Source organism: Setaria viridis, chromosome 1, assembly GCF_005286985.2.
Source record: "Setaria viridis chromosome 1, Setaria_viridis_v4.0, whole genome shotgun sequence".
Lineage (NCBI taxonomy): Eukaryota > Viridiplantae > Streptophyta > Magnoliopsida > Poales > Poaceae > Setaria > Setaria viridis.
The window spans coordinates 39,747,410-39,761,562 of record NC_048263.2 but is presented as its reverse complement, the minus strand read 5'-3'; the positions used below and the strand labels follow the sequence as shown (position 1 = coordinate 39,761,562).

The following is a 14,153-nucleotide window of genomic DNA, read 5'->3' as shown; positions in this document are numbered from 1 at the left end:
TAAACACGTCATGGTTTTCCTTCAGAGAGATGCCATGGCCAATACTTGGACACGCGAAGCATGAGCTTGTAGAGTCATGGCAACACTGGAATGGCCATGGAAGATGGAACTCTGCAGCACCAACAGACTCAAGCAGGTTGGTTGGGGGCGTAGTCATTGAGGAAAACGGAAAGAAGACCGCCTGTCTGCCTCAATCAATGCAAGTGCTTGTATACATACAATACACACTGCTGGAAGTTTTTTTTTTTTGAATAATTACTGCTGGAAGATTTGGAAGGAGACGAGCCCCTGAGTCGATCTTTAATTTGAGGGGAAGTGTTTTTTCTTCAGACTGTTTGTGTAATACCTATTTCTTTTTCTAAAGCTTTGATTCTTTGGATCAGAAGCTTGGAATTTCTTTTTTTCTTTTTTTTTTTTTGAAACCTGTAGTGGTTAGAGCACTGCCATATCATATAAGAAGAAGAGAAGCCGTCGAATTTTACAAATACGATATTACATAATAATAAAAGGTCTCTCTTCTCTCTTTTCTGTCAGACTAAACATGAATGATACTAGTTGATCACCGGTGCACCACACGCGCTCTGTCGAAGAGCAATCTCCTCCTTGATCATTGTGAATACCCTTTGTGGCGTTGAAAGAACTCCCTGGAATATACGTCGATTTCTTTCGTTCCACAAGTTCGAGCAGGTGTAGATCATAACCGCAGCTACCGCCCTCCTCTTCTCCTTTGGCACTGAATGTATTGAGACCCACCACCATTCTTGAAGATCAGTTGTCATCGGCAAAGGAACCAAGTTGCTTGTCCAGGAGTGCACTAACTGCCATACCTGAAGAGCAAAGGGGCACATGATACACATACGTTTGGCCGTTTCATCCTCTCCCTGACAAAGTGCACAGAGGGGATTGCATGGCCAGTTTCTAAGAAGCAGTTTATCGGTCGTTAGAATTTTGCTCCGCAGCATTAGCCAACCGAAAAAGCGATGCTTGCCTTCAACCTTGGCCTTCCATATAGCCTGAGCATCAAAGGAGCAATAAGCTCCTCTGAACTGAATTGCAGGCTGATTTGGCCGTGTACTCACCATGGGCTGTCCACCTCCACACTATCTCGTCTTGGGAATTAGAGAGATTGACTTGCTGTATGAGATCCCATAGTGTCACGAATTCAGTCATCTCACTGGCTGTAGTCATCCTCCATAAACCCCGAGTTCTGTTTTGGTTTGCAATTTCATCACTAACTGTTCTGTGCTTTCTCCAAGCTAGCTTGTACAGTTCTGGAGCGATATCTCTCGGTGCTCTGCCATCTAACCAGCTTGAATTCTAGAATTCGGCCTTTTGCCCATTTCCCACAATGATAGAAGTGCTGGCCCTAAACAACTGCTGGTCGAGATCATTTACAGGAGCTTCAGAACCAACCCAAGGTCGATCAGGATCTTTCCATTGGTACCAAATCCATCTCTTGTGATGCTTAGCCAGAGGAACCACCTCATCTAGAATAGAATGGTGCGACATGCAGCCGCGCCATGAATTTTGATGAGATAAAACCATTCCTCACTATATTGCATTTCGTAAGAGATGAGGTTGCAATATATCAACACATTCTATTCTTAAGCCCATCTCCCATATCGAACGCCCTATTAATTAGTAACACTTGTTCCCATTTTATCAAAAAAAAAGAGAGAGAAAGAAACAACAACAAGAAGCAAAGCCTCTTTGGAGCCAGTGAGTTTTATCCTTGGTTCCTGCGGGAATTTAGCAGTTAATTTCTTGTGATTGCTATGTAAAAAAAATGGGTATTTACTATTTCATTCATGCATGCACCCTAATTCCTTAAGATGCTATTAATACGTCGCTCCAAAGATAGAAGAAGCAAAGAGCAAGCTCGTCAAGTAATCGCCACATAAAAAGTAGTAATCCGTAAAGCCAAAAATAATATTCAGGGTATCCCCACGTCTCCTCCATGGGCATAATTTAGCCAGAATAATGATGGTATTACCAGCTAGCAAATGCAAAGTGCGGTTCTAATGTATCCAAGGTTCTATATCTCTTATAAAGTGACAGAGTATTACCACATGGTTATCTATGACGACTTACTAGTAGTGACAAATCAAAGAGGTTCTTACGCCTTTATTTAGCTAGGATGGCCTAGCCCGACGACTCAACTGATCAGATTCCTCGATCGAAAAGGCATGGGTGACAAGGCCTTACGACCAATAGCAAAGGTGAGCAGAAAGAGACCGGTTAATTAGAGTATACCTCCCTTATTCCTTGTCAACTTTTTATCTGATAAGAAAGAAGTTAAAATATAATTGTCAAAAGGCAAGCATTTTTACTATGCCATAGCTACCAGAAAAATATAATGCATCGCTCTCACTCAAGTCTTTTTACTAGCAATTTTCATACAACCAAAAAGCCATGGCGGTTTTGACACGTCACTGGAATTGCACTCTGATGGAGACCTGGACACTCCGAAGATAAAATACTTGAGATAGAGGCATCAGACATGGCACCGATGGAGAGGAATCAAATGATCGAGCACGTCCGTCCACCCGTGTTAGCATTAGATATCGTAATGCATGATGCGCTAATTATGTATAGTCAAAAGGGAGTCGAGGCCGACTAGATTAAGAAATGTTTTTGGGCCCTGGAAGAGATGCACCGGCAGACCAAAGCCAGCATGAACAAGGCGGCGGCATTAATTGCAGCAACATATATTCTTCTTGTTGGTCAGTTGGTGTTAACAGAAGTGAGATCGAGAGGTTGAAGAAGAAGATGGTGCGGAAGTAGTGGCGGTTCCTTCATCACTTGCATTAATTGCGTTCGTGCGTGCGTGTCCAATCAGATCTTCTCGCGCCATATCTAATGGCCCGTGGATTGGTTTAAAGCTCACTGTTTCCACAAAAGCAAACTCCAGCTAAGGTAAAACTGCCTAGGAGAAAATAACTGGTGAATTTCTGGATCCTTGTCACCAGTCGCAATCACATTTCATTCTTTTCTACTGTGTCAGAAGAGTCGCAATCACATTTCATTCTTTTCTACTGTGTCAGAAGAAGTAACACTTGGCTTAAGTTGAACAAAGTTGCGCAAGTAGATCAGTATCCAAAACAAAAGGACAGATAGCAAAGTACTATTACTAGCCTTTGAGAAAGAAGTTTGACAGCGGCAAAAAGGAGGCCGGACAAAAGAAAAAGCTTTGCACAAAGACCTATTTCGGATTTCTCAACAAAAAGAAATCGTATGCACGATGGTGACCTGACAACTAAAATAGTTGCGCAGAAAGAGACACGGCCAGATCATAGGTCACCTTTGTTATTCATCCTTTGTACTGTAATATATTGAAATAGAAAGAAATGCTCTAGTTGCAGTTAGGTCCTCTAGGTCGGTCATGCGACATGCGTTCAGATATCTTAATACCTCGACCAGACTTGAAAAGAAAAAGAAATTGATCATAGAAGAGAAGACAATCTGGAAATCCAGAAAGGAAAATGAATATTGAGTATTGACGCATATATATTAATGGGCCCAGGATTGCTAATCTTCGTCCACCCACAAACACGCAGAAAGAAGAAGGCCACCCGGCCCTAGTGGCCCACAGATCAGGCCCAACTTAAGTGTGAGGCCTTTCACGCGTGACAACAGAATACCGCGCCGCCCAGTTCAAAAGGACAAGCGCCAGCGGCACGCGGCCAGCCGCAACGATCGTCCTGCCGCTTCCCGAAAATCCTCCAAATCCCCAAATCCTCCGAGGAAAAGCGACGGAGCAAATGCGGCGTCCAGTTTCTCTCCTCCCCTCGATTCCCCGACAAGCGACACATCAAACCTATCCCTCGCCGCCGCCTCCTCGTCTCCGCCGAGAGATTTAGGCTCGGCTCCACTCGATTTGGTGCGCGCGCACGAGCCCGTGGTTCCTCTTCCAAGCGCCGGCGGTGGCGGTTGCGGTTGCGGAGGCGAGAGCCGCGGTGCGTGAGGCTGACGCCGCCGTGAAGCAACCAACCATGCCGTCGGACAGGTGAGAGAGCAGCTGTCGCTTCCTCTTCCCTCGTCCCTTCCCTTCCTCGCCGCCGATGGTTTGTCCTAGGGTTAGGGCACGGGCGCGCAACCCCCTCTTTGCCGTGCCCCGGTCGCATGGCGTTTGCCTTAGGGTTTCACGTTGCTTACATTTTCCTGATCACGGATTTCAATTTTCATCGGTGGCGAATCCCAGAGGTCGATTGGATTGGATTGCACCGTGTACTCGTCTTTGAGATACTAATAGTTTATCAGCCTGCTCGTGTCTCGTGTCATGACTCGTAAGTTCCTCCAATTTACGGGGTAACGGGCTGTTGTGGTTTTCCCTTGTATATGGCCACAGACCACAGTTAACGGGGTGCTAGTTTTGGAATCAGCAGGCACTGTGATTCGACATTTACTGCTGGCTAGATTGGACACCTTTGCCGGTTAGACTGGTTAATTGTTAGGGTTCATATGCTGGTCTATTTTGTTTCTGACAAATCATGAATTATGATGTTTACTGTGTGGTTTGGGTTGATAGGGTTTGCTCTGTTGCTTGCTTATGCAAGAGCTCATGATTTAGTTCCTTAATTGTTCATTTTTTTCCTGTCATCTATAGTGAGGATTTATTGGACATATCTTGTAACTTTATTTTGTTCAGCTTTATCTTGTTTGGATTGTTAAATGCAGATGACTAGAGCCAAACATCACTTTCATGATCTGGAATTTTGGTGGGGCGTTTTTGAATGGGAATAGTAATTTTGGGTTTGGATTGTGTCGTGTTGTAGAGATCCAGGGTTTAGTACTTTAGTAGCCCAGTTGTTCTCAAACCATGACACATAGTCCTCCAGTCTAAGGTTATGGATTCTCAGTTTGTTGCTTGTATCACCACCGTTGACACTTGACAGGGTGCCTAGATGTGGAACCAGCAGGCATGAAATGATTTGTTATATGCTCTAGATAGGGTTTGCCTTATATTCCTGCATTATACTATGGCCATTTCTGCAGGATAGATAACACCTTCACAAGCTTGAATAGTTAACTGTTCAGGTCTATATCTGTTCTAATTTTGTTGCTGGGAGATTATAAAGTCTGGTGGACACTGTATGGCGTGAGTTGATAGTGTTTACCTTGATCTATTTGAATTGTCCTGCTCATGCTTCAGTACTTACATGGATATGTTTTCTGTCACAAGGATTTCTTGGAGCCTATGTTGGAATTTTAGCATGTTCGTTTTTATCTCATATGAGTTGTTGGATGTAGATGACTAGCATGCTAGCTAAATATTGCCTTTCATGAATTGGAATTTTGGTGTGCACATTCAAATGAGAACATGCCCAGTCTACTACTATAGGCTATTGTGGGAACCTTTCCATTTTTTCCATTGCAGTTTTACTTTCACTAAATATGACATATTAACCTTCTCAGAGGTGTGTAATTATTTATATAAACGTGACAATCCAGTGGGATTGAATGGTAATGGAAACAACTCACTACATTGTTGCAACATGGAAATAATATGTAGAACAGTTCTCTCAAATTTTACAATAACCATTTTTTGCTTAACCTTCTGTGTTTAATGCCAATAAAGATAGTGTACATGTCATTATCGTCGTTGAAATGTTTATCTGGAGCAGGACGTCGCTATTAGTTTTATGCAGCTGGCTTAGTATATTGTTTTATCGATTATTTATCCAACAGACACAATGTTAGATATAGCCATTAAGATAAATGTTTAGGCTCCAGGAGACATTTCTTTTGGTTAACCATAGTACACTAATTCGTTTGTGCCATCAGCCCTTACGCGACTAGCTAGTAGCTAGTATCCCAAAATTGGCACCCTCTGAGGTTTCAACACAACCAAAACATTACAAGAAGCCTTAACTGCAAGCTATCAAATTTGCAAACTTTTGTGCCGGCGATCTTCTATTTATGAATGAGCCATGTTATTTGTATGCTAGAATGATGCCATCATATTGGAACGCTAACCAGTGTTAATGTTGCTGATTTGTGCAATAGGGGATGCGTGCGATGCTGGAGATGAAGTCCCACAGTGTTTGCTCAATGTAAATATTTACATAATTGGAATTTGAAGTCTTTTCATGTTTTAAGAAAAGTTTGCATTCCTTCATTTGAAGCTTTGAGAGGTAATATTTTTACCTCATGATCCTTCATGCTTACAGAGTTACAGTGCATAGTATTATGTGGGTAGAATGGTTAATATGTTGTGATGGCACTCAGCTATACTGATCGCTTGGGGGAATTGGTAAAGGCAGGCGATTTGCCAACAATTAGGGCACCATTTATACTAATGTTAGTCATGCTGGTACTGGATTAGCTAACATGCAACGATCCTTCCTAAATAGTATACATGGAGCTGTTCTGCAGTTTTGTACTGTATTTTTTTTCCTGCTCCTTTCAGTTCTTTCCTTGAAAAACCCAAGCTGTGTCGGCAGGATATTTGATAAATCAATGCTACTACAATACAGACCATTAGGGCATTAGCTGATATGCTTCTAATGACCCAGTATAGGTTAATCTTTTAGTACATTTTTTTATATCATGCGTGCGTTTAGTTTTAGTTCCTTTATGTTGTTATCTTGGGAATTATACTGGCACAATTAGTTAGTCACCAATGCAAATTAGAATCGTACCTTTTCTTTTTGAATTTATAGATTGCCACGAACTTTTCTCGTGGTTTTAGGAAATTCTATCAATCTGTACTGCCATAGTATCTGAGAATTCTCTCTTATCCTTGATCACGACATTTTGGATGGATATAAAATGCTCTAAATACCTAGAACCTAGAAATAATATATTGATTTTTGTGGTTGCCTGGTTAGGTTTGTCATCGAGTAGACAAGCACTGTGTAGAATTCTTGCTTTTCTCCCATTTATGGAATTCTCCAAACAAAACTTTGAGGCATATGAGGTGGCTAACTCGAATCATGATTGTCAAAGCTGAAAATTCACTGATATTCTGACATTGCAGCTAGTGTACTTCCTGCTGTGCTATTTCAGACACGAAAGAAATAGAAGGCATTTAACCTTTAGATAGAACACCACTACATTAAATTCCACTTTTACTTTCAGTTTGACGCACACTTTCAACCATTTGCGAAAGTGATGAGACCAGCTGATGCATTCTGCACTCTTGTTGATCATCTGTTTGAAAAGTAAAAAGTTCTACGTGAGGCATGGAAACTGAAAACACCAAAAAGAATTCAGTGCTGACGGATCCTAATGTTACTCACTCTTGAATCCAAATCCAAATAATTTAAATGATAAAATTGCTTGTTTTAAACCTCTTTTGGATAATGCCAGATTCAAAATGTGGCCACCAATAACACATGCATGCACCTCCATTCTGAGGTGTGTCCTAATCTGCAATCATTATGAAATACTGTTCTTGTATTCTCCGTAACTCAAATCCCTTTCTAAGCCAACGCATGCAAATGTGTATAGTTCGAACCTGGTGTATTCTGATTCCCAGCCTAGTCTGTGATAGATATGTCCATCCAGTGTTCGTCTATGGTATTGAAATTCGGTGCTTTGTCACCTTCACCATGTTTGTCACCTTTGAACTAATTCAGTTTTGTCTCTATTGCAGCATAGGAAACGACATGATCATAAGTGCCATCGTATGTAACACTATGCTTTTTGTCTAGATAGGTTAATGGCATTGTATTACTGGGACTGTTATTGTAGATTGGCACTAAAGGTACTGTGTATGGTACTAATGGGACTGTTACATCACATGGGACTAATGGGATTGTTGACCAGTCATTGTTGGGTTAATGGGGCTATGGCGTCGTCGGTTGAATACGGGGCGAATTCAAGCTTTATTACCTGTGCGTGCTTGTATTAGACTTTATCAGGATTGATTTAAATTTTATTTGATAACCTACGCAATTATGTCTTTGTTGGGTTAAATGTAAGTACATTGGGGAACCAAGAAACAAGTCCAATCGATTAGAGGTATGTAAATTGGTAGTATCTGTGCCAATTTGGGATGTTATCATCTAGTTTAACATGAAAACGGACCTGCGTTTTAGTGGAGGTTAGTAGGGCACGTTGCGTTTAACAAGCCTTTCTTGGATCGAAATTGCAAATAAAAATGGGCCTTTGGGACGGTCGTTGCGGTAAGGTGCTTCTGTTGGGCCGTCACGGTGCTTAACTGCTCTTCGTTGGGCCGTCGATGTGCTTAATGGGCGTCTGTTGGGCCATCGATGTGCTTAACTGGCCACTGTTAGGCCGTCCCTGCGCTTAATGGGTCACTGAGGGGCCAACGGCGTCCTTCATGGGCCTCTGTTGGGCCATCGCGGTGCTTAATGGGCCGCTGGTGCCATCTTGGCGATTAATAGGCCTCTGCTGGGCTTAACGGGCCTCTGCTGGGCCATCAACGTGTGTAATGGGCTTATTCTGGGCCGATAAGGTTCTTAATGGGCCTTTGTTGGGCTGTCGTTGTGCTAAATGGGCCTCCGTTTGGCCACTGCGGTGCTAAATGGGCCTAAGTTGGGCCGTTGCGGTTCTTGATGGGCCTTTGGTGCGCCATCATGGTTTAATGGGCCGTTAGGCCTTCAGAGGTTAAATCACCCATTCTTCTGAACTTGTTAAAACGGGCCTTCATTGAAGCGACATTGCGCTTATATGGGCCGGTGTTGCGCTAAATGGGCATTTTCTTGTCGAACAGGCCTTGTTCGGCCACATATATTTAGATGGGCCTTTGTTGGGTCAACGTCGTGCAAATATATGGGGTCCTTCGGCTGACGTTGTGTTTACATGGGCACAACATACTGGGATTTGCTCGATATGCATACTAGCGTCATTATAATTGGTTTCAGAAAAAGATAATAAAAGCTTCATCACCACGTAGCAAAAAGATAATAAAAGAACTTTTGAGTTAACATTCAGTTTCAGAAAATAAACAGGTACCAATTACAACACGGCCAGAAACAATAGACAGTCCGTGTAAAACTAGAACGCATTGAAGTTATGCTGCCAGAGCATGTGCAAGCAGATAACGCTTTCGACACGGCCAGAAACTATGCTGCTACAGCATTCTACTCATCAAGTGAAAGTTTTGGACTAAGAAAGTTCGAGCCATGACGTGCAAATAATGGATGAGGGCAAATTTATTTATTTTTTTGACCGTAAAACTGTGGGGGAGTTCCCCACATCATCTCATTAAATTTTAATAAAACGTGATATGTACAGGGATACTTACAAATAGAGATGGAGGGGGGAGCGGATTACATAGTGCTATCTAGCATGGATGAGGGCAAATTAATTAAACATAATCACTATGACTAACATGCCTAATATCAGAATGGAAAACATAATTTCATTCCACAGCCAGCTTCTGAATCAACCATTTCTGGAACTAGTTGGAGAATGACAGAAAGTTGGTTAAAGCTAGTAAGTTACAGCAAAGCATATGCAAGCATAGCACTGAAAGATTTTGATTGCACCAAAATGCTGGTTTCAAAAACTGATGTGTGGTGTTCGCGCAAATCCCAAATTGCACGTCAAAACATTTTTTTTCTCATGACAAACTCACTCCATCAGTGTAAAATTAAAATAGCATCAAAACATAATGCTTGTAAGTGGAAATATGTGTGCTAAGACCTGTTTCTGGTAACTAAATAATATCCATATGATGGATCTTCAAAAATGAATTGTAGTATAATAGAATGCTCCTCTCTCTGTCATGATCTAGTTGCTTAATGATGGTGAAGTACAATTGGCATTGAATATATTACTTCCATATAACAAATCCAGCTACTTGAATAGTCGAATGTAAAGCAGTGGGCAAAGTTTGACTAATTGCAGACAACAGTCATCCCCACAGGCCATGTGTTGCATGCAGTAGATAAGTATTAGGGAAACTGGCCAAAAAAGAAATACAACCTTCCTATTACTTGTCCAGTCAAGTTTATTGTACAAGATATGCATGCCCATGACTACCAGAAATGTTTTTTTTTAAAAGAAAAAAGGCATGCCACATACACAAGCAGTAAGCACCATATGTCTACATTGCTTAAAGGGTAAAACATAAATGATGAAAATCCCTAGATACAAGCTTCGCCAGACCATATACTGTCTACCATCACAAATTAGTGTAGGTTTGAACTATGAACACATGTTTGGACTCCAAAACATAACTCTGTTCACTGATTTCTACTGTTACTCCTAACAAAAGTCATAGTATCAGAAAACCATTTCCCAAGTCAAATATACTCAGTTTCCATATTGCTAACTAAAATATCCATAAAAATGAAGTTAACCGAAGTTAAATAGTTTGCTGAATGCTAACCAAAATATCTATAAGACACTGTTATCCGACAGCAGAGGTAGCTCACTATCCCACCACTCTATTCATCATACAAACCTTCCATTACTATATAAAACAGTTATTACATTGCCACTATACGTGCATTAAGATGACTCACCATCTAAATACAGCTAAAACTTCCACCATATTCCAAAAGGCAAAATAGCTATTTTGGTCCCTGAAACTTTGCACCGAGGGTCAACTTTGTCCCTCAACTTTCGGATTGGCCAATTTAGTCCCTCAACTTTCGTGTTTGGGTCAAACTCGTCCATGGGGCTCCATATTGGCATGAAACTAATACAGAAGGTCCTTTTTACCCTTGGCTCTTTTCTCTCTCCAATTTCGCCGTTAGAATTATAATAACGTATGATCCAAAATAAATGAGGATATATATATGTTTGCTAGGGGAGTATAAATACTTACATGAAGCATGTATAATGTACTAGGGGGCGGACCCAAGGGCCGGCAACCCTGGGGCCTGCCCAGGCTCCTAGTGAGCAGTGCATATCTGCACAATTTAGTCGGACAAAAAAGATTTGGCCAATGGCAGCTGGGCAAGACACATAGTGTCTACCACTGGAAGCAGGTGCAAGTGAGCCACACGTACATTTAGATGCAGCGCAAGACCTTGTGTCTAAACAAAAACTCACCAGCATGACCTAACGAAGTTTTATATATACTTTTTAGTATGAGTAAATACTTGTTTGAGTACATACATTTTGTCTATCAAATTCGTATGAGCACAGGAATGACTTAGAGTACGAGTAGATACACTTTTTAGAAACCATACTTTGTGTTAGTTAAAAAAATAGTGTATGTATTAAGGGAGTATGAGCACGTATATGTTTGACCTACATGAGCTAAGGGCAAAAGGGACTTTTTGCATTAGTCTTATGCTAATATAGAGCATCACATCAGCACAAGGACGAGTTTGACCCAAAAAAATGAAAGTTGAGGGACTAAATTGGCCCTCGGTGCAAAGTTCAGGGACCAAAATGACTATTTTGCCATTCCAAAACATCAAGTAATTAGAATATTAAATATTCAAGACACTCTGTTTCCTGTAACAATGCTATAACTTACTTCCAAATTCCATGTCGAGTAGTTAACGAATTAAGATTTCCAATTTTTTTATTCAGTTTATACTAGTTAGTCACATAACCAGCAATCTAACAACTGTAATCACCTAAACAGCTACAAATAGATTATGCATATGACAATGCAGTTGAGTCACATGTCTTCTATGTTTTCTTTCAAGTTTCAGTCCTAACACTAAGAATAGCGTACATAAACAGGACCATTAACACCAGATAATAAGCTAACATAGTACGTAGTGATCAAACTTTTACTTGAAAGTTGAAACAGACATGACCAGGTAATTTTTGCACCTTGTCATACCAGAGATAAGAATGAATGTATGTTTGAAAATAAAAAAAAAACAGAAACCTAAAACAAAGCACAAACACTAAGCAAGATGCAGAGATCGTAGATGCTCTGGCTGGAACTTACAATGAATCAAAACCCATCAAGCATTCAAGCCATTGCTTCAGCCATATCAGCTACTTTTGATGACCTAATTCAAGCTTGAACGGAACTGCCAGAGATCACAGGAAATAAAAGATTCAGAGAAATAGGAAGAGTAGACCTAATGAAAGCCAATATAAACTGCTTACAGTAACTGTAAATATAGAGCCAAGGCCTACTGCTTATAAAAAAACTACATCAAGTGCACAATGACCTAATAAGTAATAACTAATAATCATGGACAATTGGACAGTGAACGATTAACAATTCAGAATATATAATTTTAAATCAACACAATCATGATACCAAAACCAAAATTACTAACATAATCTCTAGAAATTACATCCTGTTCTATTGGAAGGAAGCTTCTATCTAGAGATCACAAGGGGCACAAGCCCATGATCATTGATCACTTTGCCTGTTCCACTCCAAGGCTTGGTCTTGCTTTCACTACCATTTCTCCTAAAAGGGCCATGATAAATTCGTGGGGATAGGAATTACACCATGCAACAGATCACATATTCACACACAACCTGAACACTCCAATCAATGTAAAAGCGAACTGATAAAAGACGACAAAGGTGCAACTGATCCTCAAAGGTTCATTCCTTCTTAGTTAGTGCAAAGCTAAGATTCATAAGTTTGTTACTATGGATTAAAGGAACAAAGGGAACAATCCAGTATCTGTCATTTCTCAAGTAATATAATGGTATTGAAATGTTTCAGCATATGCATATGGCATATAATGACCGAACCTCATTTTGGCCTAAGGTTCTGAAGTGGTACACTTGGCTGCTTCATTTGACACGCATTGTAGAAATGCAATAGAGATACATCGTTCCATGAAAAACAAAGTCAACATGAAACACGCTCACATGTATTCTGCAAAAATGACAACAGAACCCCAAATCTAGCAGAATAACACACACAGCTTGGTGTTGCTTTCAAGGCCATTTCTCCTAGAAAAGCCTTGTTAAATTCATAGGAATACTAACAGGACATACAAATCCATTATAACACTACCTAAGCAGCTCAAAGGATGTGAAAGTCAATTGAGAACAAGACCAGAAAGGTGCAAACGATGGAAAGTCCATTCCATTTTCAGTTGGTGCATGCAAAGCTATGATTCATAAATTTGATTTCCAAGTCCATTCCATTTTCAGTAGGTGCATGCAAACCTATGGTTCATAAATTTGATTTCCTTTTCTTGCTTACCTTTCTCTGCATATACTAAACTACTAGCATCAGACATTCCTCAAACCATGATACTAATATTATAGTATTAACATGTTAGATCATATGTACGTGGCATAATAAGAAAACTTTATTGCACATACAGGTTCTGAAGCAATAAACTTTGCTACTTCATTTGATGCACATTAGAGACATCGGATATGAAAAATTGCATATCTCAAATAGCGCTGTTAATATTCATTCTGTAACATTCCCAGCAAAAATGGCTGGCCGCCATCGTTTTGGAAACCAAACAAACCATGAAACAATCTCACCTGATTTGTGCAAAGGCAGCAACCATCCCCAATTCTGGATCCTCCTCTGCGCCATTCGGTCTCAGAAACCCTAGAATCGGGGGAAAACGAAACAGTTCGGGGAAGGTAAAGACGGTATGGTCACATAGAAGGGACTTCGGAAATCGTTGGAGAGTTTCCGTCGAGATGGTGACATTGGCGACGCGCAAGCACACAGGGGATCAAGGCCCGGCGCGGGGAAGCGGATGACAAGGGGAACGATGCTGAGGTAGGTCTCCCCAATCTCTAGGGTTCCCGCGGCGCGGTGAGCAAAATCAAGTCAGAGATCGAAGGGGGCAGGAGGGATTCCGTACCGAATTAGGGTAGCCGGCGCCTGGTAGGGACGACACCGGCACTGGCGGCCGCCGAGTCACGGGAAAGCGCCGCCATCCCTCCCGCCTCTGCCTTCGCGATCGTCCCCATTCGCCCCCGCCCCACGCGGCCATACGCGGATCTGCTCGGTCAGCACGGCGACGCGACGTTCCCTCACCACATCCTCGCCGCCATGATGCGGTGAGGGAGGAGGACGCGGATGAGAGGAGGCGGAGTCGGTGCGGGATCAAGAGCTACGGCAGTAGCGTGGCGGCGAGCCGAGGAGCAGTTTTTTTTTTTTAAGGGGGAGCCGAGGAGCAGTTGGGCAATTCGAAATCGGGAAGACGACGGCACGTGCTCGGCTTGTGTAGCTGTGCCAACACATGTGGGCCGTTTTCCATTGGGCCTTACCTACAAGCTCAGTTGGGCCGCAGCGGTGCCAGCTGGCAACAGCCCGCGTCCATCCAAGC

The 14,153-nt window shown here is 41.7% G+C and overlaps 2 long non-coding RNA genes across 3 annotated transcripts; one reads left to right on the top strand and one right to left on the bottom strand.

Annotated features, from left to right (window-relative positions):
• Nucleotides 1-3,580: 3,580 nt before the first annotated feature.
• On the top strand, nt 3,581-7,899 carry LOC117841381 (uncharacterized). 2 transcript variants are annotated; one of them, XR_011899077.1, is made up of 3 exons: nt 3,648-4,006; nt 6,007-6,053; nt 7,598-7,899. It is a non-coding gene; the product is annotated as an uncharacterized lncRNA (long non-coding RNA). The 2 variants fall into 2 exon arrangements; XR_004637282.2 differs by having other exon boundaries at nt 3,581-4,006; nt 6,007-7,899.
• Nucleotides 7,900-11,635: 3,736 nt separating this feature from the next.
• LOC117841380 (uncharacterized) lies at nt 11,636-14,099 on the bottom strand. Its single transcript, XR_004637281.2, has 2 exons — nt 13,686-14,099; nt 11,636-13,423 (listed from the first exon to the last, which is right to left on the bottom strand). It is a non-coding gene; the product is annotated as an uncharacterized lncRNA (long non-coding RNA).
• Nucleotides 14,100-14,153: the final 54 nt, after the last annotated feature.